The sequence below is a fragment of the Oncorhynchus mykiss genome, chromosome 30, assembly GCF_013265735.2.
Source record: "Oncorhynchus mykiss isolate Arlee chromosome 30, USDA_OmykA_1.1, whole genome shotgun sequence".
Lineage (NCBI taxonomy): Eukaryota > Metazoa > Chordata > Actinopteri > Salmoniformes > Salmonidae > Oncorhynchus > Oncorhynchus mykiss.
Genome location: NC_050570.1, coordinates 42,038,579 through 42,054,054, shown reverse-complemented (window position 1 = coordinate 42,054,054; position 15,476 = coordinate 42,038,579). Strand labels below are relative to the sequence as shown.

The window sequence follows — 15,476 nt, the reverse complement described above, 5'->3', positions numbered from 1 at the left end:
TTGTTTGATGGTCTGATGAGTCCAAATTTGAGATTTTTGGTTCCAACCGCCGTATCTTTGTGAGACGCAGAGTAGGTGAACGGATAATCTACGCATGTTTGGTTCCCACAGTGAAGCATGGAGGAGGAGGTGTGATGGTGCTTTGCTGGTGACACTGACAGTGATTTATTTAGAGTTTAAGGCACACTTAACCAGCATGGCTACCACAGCATTCTGCAGTGATACCCAGCTGGTTTGCGCTTAGTGGGACTAATATTTGTTTTTCAACAGGACAATGACCCAACACACCTCCCAAGCTGTGTAAGGCTATTTGACAAAGAAGGAGAGTGATGGAGTGCTGCATCAGATTACCTGGCCTCCACAATCACCCGACCTCAACCCAATTGAGGTGGTTTGGGATGAGTTAGATTGCAGAATGAAGGAAAAACAGCTAGTGCTCAGCATATGTGGGAACACCTTCAAGACTGTTGGAAAAGCCATGTTGGGTGATGGGTTTGAAACTGGGTCCAGGCCAGTGAGTGTGTTTCCTATATGAGTCTCTCAATGGAACAATGTCAGGACAGTGTTGAGTGGTGGGTTTGGAACTGGCCCCAGTCTTCTATATGAGTCTCTCCATGAGTGTCGGATGGGCTATGTCCACATCTCTATGCGAGATCCCTCTTTCTCCTATCGGCTGGGGCTGTAGGTGCCGTGGATGGCCCTCCGGTTCAGCGCCACCACCAGGCCCACGGAGGTACTGACCAGGGCCAGCAGCAGCACATCAGACACTAGTGTGACTGACAGCAACAGGTCAGAGGTCCTCAGAGGTCAACTGGAGAGGGAAATGGATTGAGGAGAGGGGGGGGGAGGGGAGACAGGGGTAAGTACAAGTACACAAAAAATGGGGAAGCAGGAAAAACATGAACATCAATTAAAAGGTACAAAAGTGCATTAACATCATGATAAAAAATACTGGTCAGACCAGGGAGGGAAGGAACACTTCTGGGAGACATGGCCAGTTAAAACAAGTCAACAGTTACTTCCCTTCACACAGGTAAAGAGTTAGCAACATGCCCTTGTGGTGCTCCTGTAAAACATTCCTTAATGAAAACAATAACACCACAACAACATTCCGGAACCATACTACTCTGTCTTGTTTCAACAATAATATGATGTTTGTTTACCTGTCAGATGAGACGGGTTTACTCTCAGAGTGAACGTAACACAGAGTACCCAGACCCAGAGAACTCCATCGCCAAGGGTCTTCATCAGTCAGAGGCAGACAGGTTCAGGACTCTACTCTCTAACCAGTCTGCATTCTAAGCAGTTTCTATGGCAGAGCAAGCCCCCACACACAGTCTCTCCCTACTGCAGCTACACAGTGTGCATCTCAGCACCTAGGTGTCTGACAGGTAGATGTGTCCTGTACTGTGTGCCTATATATACAGTATACGTGTGTGTGTGTGACTGTCTCTAGAGGAACGAGCATGTCTGCCAGTTAAGCTGCCCTCGTGCATTTCTGTGAAACAGTCCCAACCTGCAGGTACGCCACCAGATCAATGCTGAGTTGCACTTCAGATGGAAACAAAGGCAGCTTTTAGCTGGCCAAGCACCATCTCTATCTAACAGCCGTGCCACACAGCTCACCGGAAAACCCATGGAGTACTTACACCAATGGGTCTATGTCTGCCCGTACATAAACAGACACACACACCTCTGCCCGGGACTTACATTGACAAGTCTATGACCAGTGGAATAACTGTTGGCAAGTGTATGTTCGAGCACTCTGAAACGGTGACAAGAGAGGTAAAGTCATGGCAGAGTGTTGAAGTGACATTTAGTGGCAGCTTCAGGGGTTGACTTTCCACTGTCACCAGTCCTAGAGCAGTGACAGCTACAGGACACTTCCTACTGGGCACAGGCATCAGTTCCACAACATTTTTTCAATTTACGTTTGATTAATTGTCAACTAACGTGAATTCAATGTGAAATCAACAACAAATGTCACCGTGCCATTGGATTTAGATTTAAAGTGGTGTGAAAAATATTCCTTTATGTTGATGACGTTTTGCAATCCAATCAGTTTTCCACGTTGATTTAACGTCATCACATAGAATTGTTGTTGTTGAAATGATGTGGAATCTACATTGAGTCAACCAGTTTTGCCAAGTGGGATGTTTTGGAGCTGTTTCTGATGGCAAGCTTTAGCCATCCAACTTTCTCCAAAACCTACTGCTTTATTTTCTCAGATCATTGAGGCGTAGAAAGAATTAGGACTGGAAGACAAAATGTTGGATAAATTAAGACAGGTAGTGAAAGGAGGATAAACAACAGATGAGGATGAAAAAACAGGAAATGTTTATTTGAAGACAGAAAGTGGTTTAAAAAAGTAAGACATGACAGAACACCTCAGAACGGACACAGACCCATCGAGAGCAAGATACACTACATGGCCAAAGGTATGTGGACACCTGCTCGTCGAACATCTCATTCCAAAATCATGGGCATTAATATGGATTTGGTCACCCCTTTGCTGTTATAATAGCCTCCACTCTTCTGGGAAGGCTTTCCACTAGTTGTTGGAACAGTGAGGTCGGGCACTGATGTTGGGCGATTAGGCCTGGCTCGAAGTCAGTTTTCAATGGGGTTGAGGTCAGGGCTCTGTGCAGACCAGTTATGTTCTTCCACACCGATCTCGACAAAGCATTTCTGTATGGACCTCACTTTGTGCACCGAGGCATTGTCATGCTGAAACAGGAAAGGGCCTTCCCCAAACTGTTGATATAAAGTTGGATGCACAGAATCGTCTAGAATGCCATTGTATGCTGTGGTGGTAGATTTCCCTTCACTGCAACTAAGGGGCCTAGCCTGAACCATGACATTTTTTTACTCTCCACTAAACTTTACAGTTGGCACTATGCATTGGGGCAGGTAGCGTTCTCCTGGCATCCGCCAAACCCAGATTAGTCCATCAGACTTCACCAGTTGGGGAAGCGTGATTCATCACTCCAGAGAACGCGTTTCCACTGCTCCAGAGTCCAATGGCGGTGAGCTTTACACCACTCCAGCCGACGCTTTGCATTGCGCATGGTGATCTTAAGCTTGTGTTCGGCTCCTCGGCCATGGAAATCGACAAACAGTTATTTTGCTGATGTTGCTTCCAGAGGTTGTTTGGACCTTCCACTTCATGATAACATCACTTACAGTTGACCAACGCAGCCCTAGCAGGGCAGAAATGTGACGAACTGACCTGTTGGAAAGGTATGCTATGCTCTTCAGGAAGGCCATTCTATTGTCTAGTGGTGTCCACATACTTTTGTATAGAGACAGACGGACGGACGACCGACGGACGGACATAGACAGGTATAGACAACAACAGAGAACGTGTGACAGAATTTTGATTAGTTTAAAATTGATAAACGGTAAGTGTGATTCGCTGCCTTCAAGGGCCTAGGGGAATCCATCTAGCTACACCACTTACAGTATTTGTATGTACAGTACCAGGAACACACAACATCAAATGGACATGAGCCTGACCATATATTGTGAGACATTTTGCTTTCAGAGACAAGATTCATCCAAGAAAATACTGTATATATTTTTATTTTACAAAAGTGAATTTGTTTTTCAATAACAAAACATTCCTTTTGGAAATGGTGGTTCTACACTGACGATTCTGTGTAATTGCAAAACCTGTGTCTTGTTTTCCATTTGGTCCATGGAAAATACCCGTTATTATAGTTTCTGTATAGCTTAGTCTAATGTACAATATAATGCTACCTGATCTGTGTTAGTTTAGCAACATCGCCCAAAGGATATTCATATTGTCATATCCAACAGAGAGGATATTCCAAAATCACACCACTTTTTATAAAAATCTGCTGCCCATAAAAAAGGTGTTGTTTTAAGGCACAAAAAACAGCTCTGTGCTCTTGTCAGAAAAGGAAGATAATACATTTAAACTTGGCTCACCTGAACAATAGAAAAACAATTAAACCTATTGCTAAGTTGTACTTTTACACTCAGAGACATTACGTCTTGTCCAGGGCTCCAATTTCTCATTGGCCCAGTTCAGGAACAACTCCTATTGTTTCTTAATTCAAGTTCTCAGTGGTCAGCTGTCACAGCTGGATTTAATCCCTAAAGAATCCTCTCTACTAACCCCAGTGGTAATGTAATACACAGACACAGATATAACAGCACTCACACTATTTAGAACATAGCTGTTTTTCATTGAACAGGCATTTAACACCTTAAACACCCATCACCATAAATCTCAAGTTTATACACCACTCGAACGCACATGCACAAACACACGCGCGAGCACACACTCTCTCTCTCTCAGTCGTCTTGCCCTCCCCAGTCGATCACAGGATCGTCATCAAGGTTCAGGATGAGGAAAGAGATCAGCTGGAAGAGGTTCTGCCAGAACAGAACGGCCATGTAAAAGTAAATGTCGCTTACGTCGACCTGGCAATTGTCCCCGGCGAAACTCATGTCACACACACAGTGGTAGTTGTTAATGAGGTTTCGGCAGTAGCCCCCGTTCAGGCAGGGATTGGACTTGCACTCATCCACCTCCTGCTCACAGCTTCACGCAGGATGAAGGTCAGATATAGAAACAGAGGCAAAAAAAAAAGAGACGACACACAACATCAAGATGGTCTGTGTCTAATGAATGTTTTACAAAGTTACTTTTAGATTATCTCTACCCCCGTCCTTCCTTTTCACTCTGTATCCTTCTCTTTTCTTTATTTAACTCTTTCTCTTACCGGTGTCCAGTGAAGCCGGGTAGACAGTCGCAAGACAGGTCCCTCTCAGTGCAGTTACCTGCATTGAAGCAGATGTAGTTTCTCGCTGCATCTCCACAGACAGACACGGGCAGCTTAGGCCTACTGAGGAGAGAAAACCACATACAGGCCACACAATCAGACAGGCACACTCCTCTAGAGGGTGTGTGTGCATAAGAGAGATTTCGATGGGAAGGGGGCAGGACATTGTCTTGCTTCCGGTTGCGGGGTTGAGCGAGTAGTGGTGCGTAGAAGAAGCACCATCTGACGTTAAACAATGGGGGGGCAGGGGGTTATAGGGTAAAGGGTTATATTGTCTACTAATATGTGTGTGAACTAGGGGGAGTGGGATGTACCGTCTGTCTACCCACTGGGAGACTACAGGATGTAGGGGGCGATCATGATAGAGACATTTAGACCCCTGACTGCTCCTCAAGAACAGGACATTAAACCACTCCTATAGGACTTTAAAACTGCTCTGATGTAGGGGGAAAAACACTGGTCCTGGTTGTTATGTCATTTCTTGAAATAGGTGGGAGGAGTATCAAATAATAAAACTTACAATTTTCTGATGTCTATGTACCATGGCATTTCCTCAATGCGATCACTGGAGAGCGAGAGAGAGAGAGAGAGAGAATACATAAACTCAGCAAAAAAAGAAACGTCCCTTTTACAGGACCCTGTCTTTCAAAGATAATTCGTAAAAATCCAAATAACTTCACAGATCTTCATTGTAAAGGGTTTAAACACTGTTTCCCATGGTTGTTCAATGAGCCATAAACAATTAATGAACATGTACTTGTGGAACGGTCGTTAAGACACTAACAGCTTACAGACTGCAGGCAATTAAGGTCACAGTTATGAAAACTTAGGACACTAAAGAGGCATTTCTACTGACTCTGAAAACACCAAAAGAAAGAAGCCCAGGGTCCCTGCTCATCTGCATGAGTATGCCTTAGGCATGCTGCAAGGAGGCATGAGGATATGGCCAGGGCAATAAATTGCAATGTACTGTGAGACGCCTAAGACAGCGCTACAGGGAGACAGGACGGACAGCTGATCGTCCTCGCAGTGGCAGACCACGTGTAACAACACATGCACAGGATCGATACATCCGAACATCCCACCTGCGGGACAGGTTTAGGATGGCAACAACAACTGCCCAAGTTACACCAGGAATGCACAATCCCTCCATCAGTGCTCAGACTGTCTGCAATAGGCTGAGAGAGGCTGCACTGAGGGCTTGTAGGCCTATTGTAAGGCAGGTCCTCACCAGACATCAATGTCGCCTATGGTCACAAACCCACCGTCGCTGGACCAGACAGGACTGGCAAAAAGTGCTCTTCACTGACGAGTCGCTTTTGTCTCACCAGGGGTGATGGTCAGATTTGTGTTTATCGTTGAAGGAATGAGTGTTATACTGAGGCCTGTACTCTGGAGCGGGATCGATTTGGAAGTGGAGGATCCGTCATGGTCTGGGGCGGTGTGTCACAGCATCATTGGACTGAGCTTGTTGTCATTGCAGGCAATCTCAACGCTGTGTGTTACAGGGAAGACATCCTCCTCCCTCATGTGGTACCTTTCCTGCAGGTTCATCCTGACATGATCGTTCTGTGCGTGATTTCCTGCAAGACAGGTATGTCAGTGTTATGCCATGGCCAGCGAAGAGCCCGGATCTCAATCCCATTGAGCACGTCTGGGACCTGTTGAATTGGAGGGTGAGGGCTAGGGACATTCCCCCCAGAAATGTCTGGGTGGAAGACTGGGGTAACATCTCACAGCAATAACTGGCAAATCTGGTGCAGTCCATGAGGAGGAGATGCACTGCAGTACTTAATGCAGCTGGTGGCCACACCAAATACTGACTGTTACTTTTGATTTTAACCCCCCCTTTGTTCAGAGACACATTATTCCATTTCCGTGGAACTTGTTCAGTTTATGTCTCAGTTGTTGAATCTTGTTATGTTCATGCAAATATTTACACATGTTAAGTTTGCTGAAAATAAACGCAGTTGACAGTGAGCGGACGTTTCTTTTTTTGCTGAGTTTAGAATTTTAAAAAAATGATTTAGGATGAAAACTTTCCAGCAAAGATAGACATCTTGTCTGAAACTCGAGCTTGCCGAGGGAAGTTGTTTCAAAAACGCCCTTGTGAAGGAGCGATGTGAGAGAATGTGTGTGAGCGAGAGAGAAAGAGAGAGTGTTTGGTAGTGCATGTGAGAGAGAGTGTGTGTTTACAAGATAAATGGATGAAGGCATTCCCTCGATGATGCTCCAAGGCAAACGGGAGATGAGAGGCAGTAGCGCTGAACCACCAGGGAGATAAATACACCACACACAGTGCACTACAGTGACACACTGCAGCAATGTTACTACACAGACTACAGCGACACACTAGAGCCATATATGACGTTAAGTCGAACAGAAATGCTGCAACTAAAACACACAGTTCATGCATGGTTTAAGTGCTTTACAGAGATCTGAACATTTACATGGTTTCCTTTTTCCTTACTGTGTAATAGAGCTAAAAGGGAGTCCCACTGGTGTGTCCTATTGCTTTGAGATCCTTGGATTATACTTTTATCTCATTGAAATATTCCAAATGCAGAATCCATGTTTTCAAAACATAAAATATTGTTTTATGATGTTATTCTTTCAACTGTTGGTTATTAAAGCCTATTTGTGGACTTAATACTTAAACATTTAGCAAATTGTGTTTAATCTCAAAGGGACTGCAATTTTGGAATACAAAACTTTGCAGATAAAAAGATGACTGTTTAGTTGTGTGTTCATTCCTCTGTATAAAAATAAATATGATTTTCCATTCCATTCCTAACCCCACCCATGTGACTCACTTGCAGTAAGGTCCGGTGTAGTTCTCTGCACACAGACAGGCGTACTTGTCCACTCCATGTAGACACGTGCCTCCATGAGCGCATAGATGGTTCTCACACACATCCACCTCCTCCTCACAGTCCACCCCGGTGTAGCCAAACTCACAGGCACACTCATATGCCAGCCCCTGAATGCTGCAGTTGCCATGGATACAGGGATTGGAGGCGCAGGTGTCGGTGTTGCGCTCACAGCGGCGTGCGGTCCAGCCCTCCTCACAGCTACAGTTGAACAGGTTCCAGAGGTCCTGACAGCTACCTCCATTCATGCAAGGGCTGGGCTGGCACACCGGGCCTCCACTGCACCCGCTACGGGGTGGGTTGGGGGATGTCCGAAGGAACTGCTCCTCCTGAATCCGGGGCAGGTTGACCTCTAAGGGGCTGTAGTAAGGCAGGGCGATGCCCCCCACCTCCACAGTACCCAGGCACCCCTCTAGGCTCCAGCCAGCCTTGGGCCCAAGCCCCCCCAGCTGGATGTCCACCCCCTCCCTGAGGAAGTCCAGGTTGCCCCCTTCACTGTTGGAGCTCGCAGCTTCATCCACTTCCTCATCCAGCACTAGGGTCCAGCGGGACACCTCTGCCCATGGGGTGACCATGAATAGGTGGACGCTGTGCCAATCCCCATCGCTGACCCCCACGCGGCTGCTCAGGGACACCGTGGACGAGCCCTCCCCACTCTGTAACTCCAAGAAGAGAAGGCCATGCTGCACAGACACCGTCACAAACTCCGGCCCACGCTCGGCATGCAGGATGGCGACGTGACGTTTACGGGTGCGCAGGCTGGCGGTGATGCTGGCCAGGCCACGTTGGATACGGCCATTACCGCGGTAAGACAGTACACTGCTGTTGTCAAGGAAGGTAGCGCTGGAGAAGCCTGGGAAGGAAAATAAGGGATATGTATGTAAATATGTGGTCAATTAATAAAGGCTTTAACCCTCAGGATCAGTCCCAAACGTGATGGAATATGGACCATGGAATAAAGCGAAAAATATACATTAACAAATAAATAGAAAATCAACCACAAGGAGGCTGAATGATGAGCGAATGTGTGCTGGGCAGACACAACAACACTGTATCCTCTGCTTTTTCTGAGTGACAGTGTTGTTTCTGTCTTCATTCCAGGACAGCTAATCGTAGGGGTGACAGGGCAGACAGACGGCCGTGTAAATCATCACTAATACAACCACGGGCTAATCTGTCCTAATCCCAGTCCTACCTCACAGACCGACGGGCAGATTTAGGGAAGAATGACTCACATTCGTATCCCTGGTTGAGGGTGCGGCACTCCGCCTTTGCGGGGCAGGGGGCTAGCTCACACCACTTGACTTTCTCACAGCGCCGCCCTGCAGTGTTGTGGGGGCAGGTGCAGGTGAAGTCATCCCACATGGAGTAGCACATCCCCCCGTTCTGACAAGGGTTCCTCTGGAGAGGAAGAGAAAGAAAATACAATTTATTAATATTATTATTATTATTATTATTATTTCTCCTACTAAATGATATAGGGACAGTCAGGTTATCTTTTATAATTCATAAATTCATTAGGCTCTAATCTATGGATTTCATTTGACTGGGCAGGGGCGCAGCCATCAGTGAGCCTCGGAGGGCTTAGGCCCACCCACTCGGGAGCCAGGCCCACCCACTGGGGAGTCAGGCCCAGCCAATCAGAATGAGATTTTCCACACAAAAGGCCTTAATTACAGACTGAAATACTCCTCAGCTTCATCAGCTGTCTGGGTGGCTGGTCTCAGACAATCCCGCAGGTGAAGAAGAAGCCAGATGTGGCGGTCTTGGGCTGGTGTGGATACATGTGGTCTGCGGTTGTGAGGCCGGTTAGACAAATTCTCAAAAATTATGTTGGCAGTTTATGGTAGAGAGATTTATCTGCTAAATTATTTGGCAACATCTCTGGTAGACATTTTTGCAGTCAGCATGCCAATTGCACGCTCCCTCAAAACTTCTGTGGCGTTGTGTTGTGTGACAAAATAGCAAATTCAACAATGAGTGGTTTGGAAGGAATCAGGGACTAACTGTAAGCGTTGCAAAGCAATCATTAGCCTGCTGTTCAGTGGAGTGGGTGTGTGGCCTAAGTCTGGGTTTAAAGGTCTCTTTTCCAAGCTTAAAATGATAAGAATTCAACACTATGGGCCAGAAAATACATTGGCCGTGCTGTCAATCCAGAATTACTTCTGCCGTGTTCAAAACAACTGGAAACTTGGAACTGGGAAATCTCAGACTTCAGTGAGTTCAAGACAACTGGAACTGAGCTCCGACTAGGAAAATACATTTTGGACGGTTATCCAACTCGGAATTCCAACTCAGGCATCTTTCTAGAGCTCCGACCTGAAGATCACTGACATCATGATTCAATCTTGTTTTTTCCCGAGTTCCCAATTGTCTTGAAAGCACCATAAATCCAGAGAATGCCAGACCCCCGATTGCTCTGTTTGGCCGGGCTGCCAGCTCTATGAATAGTCTGGTCTTCCATTTAAGAATGATGGAGGCCACTGTGTTCTTGGAGTACTTCAATGCTGCTTACATTTTTTGGTACCCTTCCAGATCTGTGCTTCGACACAATCATGTCTCAGTGCGCATCTCTGACATGCACTGTCAACTGTGGGACCTTATATAGACAGGTGTGTGCCTTTCCAAATCATGTCCAATCAATTGAATTTACCATAGGTGGACTCCAATCAAGTTGTAGAAACATCTCAAGGATGATCAATGGAAACCGGATGCACCTGAGTTCAATTTCGGGTCTCATGGCTCATGTCACCACCGATATATCCACTATAATTGACAATTTCAATAAGCATTTTTCTACGGCTGGCCATGCTTTTCACTTGGCTACCCCTACCCTGGTCAACAGCACTGCACCCCCCACAGCAACTCATTTTTTGTTCCGAAAGAGCTGCAAAATCTGGACCCCTACAAGTCAGCCGGGCTAGACAATCTGAACCCTTTCTTTCTAAAATTATCTGCAGAAATTGTTGCAACCCCGATTACTAGCCTGTTTAACCTCTTTCGTGTCTGAGATTCCCAAAGATTGGAAAGCAGCTGCGGTCATCCCCCTCTTCAAATGGGGACACACTCTTGACCCAAACTGCTACAAACCTATATCTATCCTAACCTGCCTTTCTAAGGTCTTTGACAGCCAAGTTAACAAACAAATTACCGACCATTTCGAATCCTACCGTACCTTCTCCACTATGCAATCTGGTTTCAGAGCTGGTCATGGGTGCACCTCAGCCACGCTCATGGTCCCAAACGATATCTTAACCGCCAACAATAAGAAACAATACTGTGCAGCCATATTCATTGACCTGGCCAAGGCTTTCGACTCTGTCAATCACCACATCCTTATCAGCAGACTCAACAGCCTCGGTTTCTCAAATGATTGCCTCGCCTGGTTCACCAACTACTTTTCCGATAGAGTTCAGTGTGTCAAATTGGAGGGCCTGTTGTCTGGGCCTCTAGAAGTCTCTATGGTGGTGCCACAGGGTTCAATTCTTGGGCCAACTCTTTTCTCTGTATACATCACTGATGTCGCTCTTGCTGCTGGTGAGTCTCTGATCCACCTCTACGCAGACGACACCATCCTGTATACTTCAGGCCCTTCTTTGGACACTGTGTTAACTACCCTCCAGATGAGCTTCAATGCCATAAAACTCTCCTTCCATAACCTCCAACTGCTCTTAAATACAAGTAAAACTAAATGCATGCTCTTCAACCGATCGCTGCCTGCACCTGCCCGCCCGCCCAGCATCACTACTCTGGACGGTTCTGACAAATACCTAGGTGTCTGGTTAGACTGTTAACTCTCCTTCCAGACTCACATCAAACTTCTCCAATCCAAAGTTAAATCTAGAATTTGCTTCCTATTTCGCAACAAAGCATCCTTCACTCATGCTGCCAAACATACCCTCGTGAAACTGACCATCCTACCGATCCTCGATTTCGGCGATGTCATTTACAAAATAGCCTCCAGCACCCTACTCAACAAATTGGATGCAGTATATCACAGTACCATCCGTTTTGTCACCAAAGCCCCATATACTACCCACCACTGCGACCTGTACGCGCTCGTTGGCTGGCCCTCGCTTCATACTCGTCGCCAAGCCCACTGGTTCCAGGTCATCTACAAGACCCTACTAGGTAAAGTCCCGTCTCATCTCAGCTCGCTGGTCACCATAGCAGCACCCACCCGTAGCACGCGCTCCAGCAGGTGTATTTCACTGGTCACACCCAGGGCCAATTCCTCCTTTGGCCGCCTGTCCTTCCAGTTCTCTGCTGCCAATGACTGGAACGAACTACAAAAATCTCTTAAACTGGAAACACTTATCTTCCTCACCAGCTTAAAGACTAGCTGTCAGAGCAGCTCACAGATCACTGCACCTGTACATAGGCTATCTATAAATATCCCAAACAATTTACTCATCCCTACCTCTATTTATTTATTATTTATTTATTTTTGCTCCCTTGCACCTCAGTATTTCTACTTTGCACATTCACCTACTGCAAATCTACAATTCCAGTGTTTTTAATTGCTATATTGTATTTCTTCGCCACCGTGGCCTTTTTATTGCCTTTACCTCCCTTATCTCACCTCATTTGCTCACATTGTATATAGACTTGTTTTTGTACTGTATCATTGACTGTATGTTTGTTTTACTCCATGTGTAACTCTGTTGTTGTATGTGTCGAACTGCTTTGCTTTATCTTGGCCAGGTCGCAGTTGTAAATTAAAATTTGTTCTCAACTTGCCTACCTGGTTAAACAAAGGTAAAATAAATAAAATAAAATAAATTAAAAAAGGGTCTGAATACTTATGTGAATAAGGAATTTATGCTTTTATTTTTAATACATTTGCACCAAAAAAACAAAAACTGTTTTTGCTTTGTCATTATAGGATATTGTGTGTAGATTCACGAGGAAAACATTTATTTAACCAATTTTACAATAAGGCTGTAACGTAACAAAATGTTGAGTCTGGCAAAACCCATTTATACTGCCAGGCAGGGTCGAATCTACATTCGCCTGGCATTTTAGCTATCGATGTGTTGTTTGGCGTTGACTAATCAGTCAGTTTGGTACCTGCCTGGCTGAGTGGCAGTGTGAGTGGAATGAGCAAGCTCGCCTGGCAACCAGAGCCGAAACACGTGAGGAAATAAAACTTGGTAGTCTGCCTGGAAATTAATTCATAAGACCAATACATTTTTCTAATAATTTTCATATGAACATATTTGATCATTTTCTCTTCTCCTCTCTTTTGAATTCAAGTACTTTTCAAGTACCAACTTAAGAGTACCAATTTCAGAGTTGTAAATTCAAGTATTTTAAGCACCTCAATTACTTTGTGCGAACCTTGTGAGATGGAGGACATTAAGCCATTACGGCCTATGTTATTAAAAGGTTTCAAGTGCTTTAGTCAGGTAATCTAGCCCTAGCACTGATCCCAACTGAGCCCTATGGCTGCGTTCACACAGGCAGCCAAATTCTGATCTTTTTCCGCTAATTGGTCATTTGACCAATCAAATCAATAATTTGGCAAAAGATCAGAATTGGGCTGCCTGTGTAAACACACCCTAACAGTTGACAGTTCCTTATTGTCTCCCTGTCTTCTTGTCTCTTTCGTCTTCTCTTACGTAAAAGCATTTCCAATTAACACCTTTAACCTCACCCTTAAACACAATTTAATTTGATTGTGTGGGATTGGTGACATATGTGGCTGTCAAACGCAGTGATGGCGAGTAAGATAATGAAGGCTGAGAATGGATCAGAAGGGGCAGGGTAGTCCGGGATTGGGGCAGAATTGGTAGGGCAGGGGCAAGGCATGGCTGTGTGCAGAGCAGGGAAAGGCAGGACTGGGTATGGCATGTGAAAAAAGGGGACAGAGTAGGGGTAGAAGAGGCAGGTTTAGAGAGTAGTAAAGATTGCTCAGTCCACTCACACTACAGGAGTCGACCCCAGCGCAGCCCGCCGTGACATTAGCCATGAGCACCAGAGGATATGATGTCACTGTGGTGTCCAGCCTGAAGAACTGCAGTCTCTCACTGTTGATCCTCAGGTCCTGGATACAGCCTTTAAAGTAGCCCCCGAATGCTGATGACGCCTTCTGCTCTGCCAGACCCCCCACATACACCACATCCCCCATCTGACTGTCCACCGTCCTGACCTCCACCGAGCCCTGCTTCTGGTTGGCCACGTATAGGACCAAATGCTCACGGTCCACAACCACGCTCACAAAGTGGATGTCCCCATCGTTAATAAAACTCTCACTGGTCAAGGTCTCAAAGTTATGGAGCTGAACTCTGACCCGCCCCTTATCCAGCCACAGGCGCAGGTATTGGCTGGTGCTATTGGCGAGCACCAACAAGAGGCCAGCGTGGCGGTGTGTGCGCAGAAAGAGGGAGACAGTGATGTCACTTCCTGCATCATCTGTGATGGTGAAAACGGCGTAGCTCTGAGAGTCCTCATTGCCGAAGCGGGCCGTCTCATACTCTACAGAGAAGGACAGGGAGGGAGAGGACAGAAGATGAGGGTAATTGTTTTATTATAACATATTCAGGGTTTCAACTACTGGTTCCCAAATAGTACAAATTATGCATTTGTTTTGTGTGACAAAAATACCAAATACAACTTCTAGTGGTATGGCTTTCTCGCTCACTGTCCAAGAAGTCTATGCTATATTGTGTGTGGTAAGCCCATATGTTCCCATGTTACAGACGCAGCCCAGACGACACTAGATAGGACACACTCTGATCTGTCTAAGATAGCACTCACAGACTGCACTGTCTGCCTTTTTTCCACATGACACACATACACACAGGTGCATAGACACAGAACAAATGTTATCTTTCATTGTCACCCACTTCCTGTTCCAGTAGCAGATAGCAGGCTACAGGTGATGTAATTAAATAAGGCAGGGGGGTAATAGTGTGTTAATTGCCCCACATCCTTGTGAATCTACTTTCAGAGACACACACACATTGCATGCATATCCCCAACACCAAGCACATACACATGCATGCGTATTACATAAAGACACACAAGCGTTGGTGATCTGCATGCATTTAAGAGCAAAGGACTTTAATTATCCATACCATCTAGGATAGCAGTAGTTTAACTCTAGATCTCAGCATGTGTGTGCAGCATTTGTGTTTCTGTGTGTCTTTTCTTGGGTACTGCCAGATTACTAATTTGCTTTCGTGGCAATTGGTTATTAATATCCCTCTCTGAAAAGAAATAATCAAAATTACTTACCAGGGTCTGTACCCTGACTGACATTTGTGTGACTATGGTTGCAAATTCATTTTTGTTAGTATTGTAAGTGTCGTAAGCGCTGCTGTGTCCCTGTAAGGCATTGCCTTACCTCATTGTATCCAACACAGATCTCTCACTGTGACTTCTGATCTGCTCTACGCGCTCTCTATTATGTAGGTCTACTAAGGATGTTCTACTTTATATAATGAATGACTTTGAGGGCAGAATTGTTACATTTTCTATTAAATATTAAAGCATTAGAACTTTCACTGAAGGCTTCAGTCATACAAAATGTATACTTAAAATTCAAACTTCTTCTCCAGCAGATAAGTAAGAATGTCTCACCCCATGTGCAAGAATGGCTTTTTTACATTTATTTAGATTATAACTGTCATGCCCTGACCATGGAGAGCCCTTGGTTCTCTGTGGTATAGTAGGTCAGGGCGTGACTAGGGGGTGTTCTAGGTTTATTATTTCTATGTTGGTGCTCTTGGTATGGTTCCCAATTAGAGGCAGCTGAGGTTTGTTGTCTCTAATTGGGGATCATACATAAGGG

The 15,476-nt window shown here is 45.4% G+C and overlaps 1 pseudogene; it reads right to left on the bottom strand.

The window, feature by feature from the left end:
- Window positions 1-385: 385 nt before the first annotated feature.
- Window positions 386-15,476, bottom strand: part of LOC110521005 — a 41,095-nt pseudogene continuing 26,004 nt past the window's right edge.